We start from the raw sequence: 3739 nt of genomic DNA, 5'->3' as shown, positions 1-3739 counted from the left end.
TGTGTGTGTGTGTGTGTGTACACCGAATGGCAGAACATCCAAATTCTGGATGGAATAGAAAAGTTAAATGAGTTGTAAGAAGGGGAAAAAAAGTAAAACTATCCTCATGAGGGACCTCAACTGTCCCTTGTCAGAGCTACATAAATCTAACCATAAAATAAATGAGAAAGAAGTTAAGGAGAGAAATGGAATTTTAGAAAAATTAGATATGCTAGACCTCTGGAGAAAATTGAATGGGACTAGAAATTTTTCTTAGCTGTACATAGCACCTTCACAAAAACTATCCATGGATTAGGGCATAAAAAACTTACAAACAAAGGGAGAAAAGCAGAAATTCTAAATGCACCCTTTTCAGATCATAACACAATGAAAATTACATTCAGTAAAGTACTTGGAAGCATAGATTAAAATTCATTAGAAACTAAATAATCTAATTTTAAAGAATGAGTGGGTCAAAGAACAAAGCATAGAAACAATGAATAATTTCATTAAAGATAATAACAATAATGTAACAACATATCAAAATTTGTGGGATGCAGTCAAAGCAGTACTTCAGGAAAATTTTATGTATCTAGACACATATTCATTAAAAAAGAGAGGGAAAGGCTGGAACCGGGAGCATATAGAGCAGAATGCAGACCATGGGGACTCTCCTCATTTCTCCAGCCCTGATCAGCTGCTGTACCAGGGGTCTGGTCAGACCTGTATCTGCATCTGTCCTGAATAGGTCAGACATTCATTTTGAACAGCCCACTTCTAGCAGTACCCCACACCAGCTGGTCCGTCGGGAGTTCCAGACCAGTGCTATTTCCCGGGACGTCGACCCAGCCCCCAAGTTCATTGGGGCTGGTGTGGTTAGTGTGGCTGGCTCCGTGGCAGGTATCAGGACAGTGTTCGGCAGTTTAATCATTGGCTATGCCAGGAACCCGTCTCTCAAGCAGCAGGTCTTCTCCTATGCCGTCCTGGGCTTTGCTCTGTCTGAAGCTATGAGGCTCTTCTGTTTGATGGCAGCCTTCCTCAATCTCTTCGCCATGTGAGGCCTCTGGAGGGTTTCCTGCCTCCATCCCCCTGCTTTGACTCCAGCCCCAAGCCCCTTGCTGGAGTGTGCCGAGTTTTAACATTAAACACCATGTTTCTCTTAAAAAGAGAGAGAGAGAGAGAGAGAGAGAGAGAGAGAGAGAGAGAGAGAGAAAAGATAAATGAATCGGTTATGCAATTTAAAGAAACTAGAAAAAGAACAAATTAAAAATCACTTATTAGAAATCCTAAAAATCAAATGATACATTAATAAAATTGAAAGTAAAAAAAAAAACCCCATTGAACCAATAAATAAAACAAGGAGCTGGTATTATAAAGAAAAACAATAAAATAAATAAACCATTAGTTAATTTGATTTCTTTAAAAAAGAAGAAAACCAAATTGTCAGTATCAAAAATTAAAAGTGTGAATGCACCACCAATCAAGATGAAATTAAAACAATTATTAGGAGCTATTTGGACAAATTACATGCCAACAAAACTGACAATCTAAATGAAATGGGTGGATATTTGCAAAAATACAAATTGCCCAGATTAACAGAAGAAAAATATAGAATACTTAAATAACTTTATCTTCCATAAGGAAATTGAACAAGCCATAAATGTGCCCTAATAAAAAATCCCCAGGACCAGATGGATTTCCTAATGAATTCCATCAAATATTTAAAGACCAATTAATCCCAACACTATATAAACTATTTGAAAAAATAGGTAAAGAAGGAGTCCTCCCAAATTCCTTCTATGACAAAAATATGCTTTTGATACTTAAGCCAGGAAGAGCAAAAAAAGGGGAAAGAAAACTGTAGACCAATTTCCCGAATGAATATTGATGCAAAACATTTAAAATAAAATACTAGCAAGGAGATTACAGCAACACGGCTAATATGGAAATATATTTTGCATGATTTCACATTCATAATTGATATCACATTGCTTTCCTTCTCAACATGTGGGGGAGGAGCTGAAGGAGGGAGAGAAATTGGAGCTTAAGGTTGAAAAAAAGGAACAAATTAAATAAATTAATTAAAAATAAATAAATAATGCATTTTATTAAAAAAAAAAGATTATAGGATCAGAAATTTGGAAGGGACCTCAGAAGTCATCTAGTCTAACTTCTTTCTGTTGAGGAAACTGAGACCCAGAAAAATGAAATGACTTGTCTAAGGTGATACAGGGAATGAGTGGGAGAGTGGTGATTTGGACATAGGTCTTCTGACCCAAAGTGCATCATGCTATCCCTTGTTTACTGCATAGTTTTTGAATATAATTAAGCCTTTAAGCATAAGTTTTTAGATGAGAGGAGATGGTAATAGCCTGCCTATATGGATTCAATTAATCCAAGGCCTAGATGACTTCAATCCTAGGATAGAGAAGAAAAAAACTGGTCAATATTAAGTCACTGCCAGTGATCTTTGAAAGGCCTGGGAGGATGAAAGACGTGGCACAGGACTGGTGAAAGGCAAAATGCCCTGGTTTGCTTTTAAAGGGAAGCATGTTAAGCCTAAAATCTTTAGGCTAATAACTTTTAACTTTGGCAAAATTCTAGAATGTATTATCTGAGAACATATTAAAGGGTTGAATTATAAACATTATAAATGGATTTAGAATACTTTAAAGGGAATAGATGACTAAGGGCTTACATGGCTTCATCAAGAATAGGCTATGCCGCATCTTTTGTAACTGGGTTACGTGATCAGGGAAGGCTGTCAATACAATAGAATACCTGGATTTCATCAAAGCAGTTGACAAGAGATCTCTCATGATACCCTTGGGCACACAATGGAAAGATAAGGATTAGGTTTTAGAGCAATTGGAAGGATTTGGGAGTGTGAATCAACAGATGCAATGAATAGTGATTAACTGGCTCATGTCAACTTGCAGGGAGGTCTCTACTAAGTTGTCCCAGGCATCTCTCCCTAGTCTTGTACTAGGCAACATTTTTATCAGTGATGTGGCTAAAGACATGGATGGTATGCTTTTCAGATTTTAAGATGATATGAAACTGGAGAAGAATAAGTAATATGTTGGATGATAAGAGTCGAGATCCTAAAAGATCCCCAAAATTTAAAAATCCAGTAAGATGAAAATTTTGAAAAGTGAGCAGAACCAGGAGAATGATTTGTATATTGATAACTTTATAAAAACAAATACTTCTGAAAGATCTATGAACCCTGATCAGTGCAATGATCAACTATGATTCCAAACCACCAGTGATGAAGAGTACTACCTACCTCTTATCAGAGAAGCAATGGACTCAATATCCAGAATAGAACCTACATTTTTTAAATGGTCGGTGTGGGACTTTGCTTGGCTAAACAGCATTTGTTTATTTATGTGGGTTTTCCCCCTTTTTCTCCAGTGGAAGTAAGTAGGAGGGAGAGAAAATGTTTGTTAATTGGCCAAAGAAGTAAAATTAATTCGGAAAAAAATGAAATTCAATAGAGATTAGTTTAAAAAATCAACTCCACATGAACAAAAAAGAGAGTGCTGGGGAAAGAAGAGATAGCTAGATAAGCATATGAAAAAAAGGGAGGTTTTAATGTACTGTGAACACAGTGTGTGTTACAACATGATTTGGGAGCCCGAATAGTATCTTGACTATTAGAAGAAGGAGAATAAATTCACTGTTCAAGTCAGACACCTTGATACTCTCTTCTCTCTAGGCTTTCTTTCTATCTAACTGCTCCTTATTTGTCCCCTTT

General features: G+C 36.5%; 1 pseudogene; it reads left to right on the top strand.

The window, feature by feature from the left end:
- Window positions 1-618: 618 nt before the first annotated feature.
- Window positions 619-1037, top strand: LOC114046614 (annotated as a pseudogene).
- Window positions 1038-3739: the final 2702 nt, after the last annotated feature.

This window comes from Vombatus ursinus, unplaced genomic scaffold (genome assembly GCF_900497805.2).
Source record: "Vombatus ursinus unplaced genomic scaffold, bare-nosed wombat genome assembly UNPS02014784.1, whole genome shotgun sequence".
In the NCBI taxonomy this organism is placed as follows: domain Eukaryota; kingdom Metazoa; phylum Chordata; class Mammalia; order Diprotodontia; family Vombatidae; genus Vombatus; species Vombatus ursinus.
Note: the sequence above shows the minus strand (reverse complement) of the source record. Positions and strands in the feature narration are given on the sequence as shown.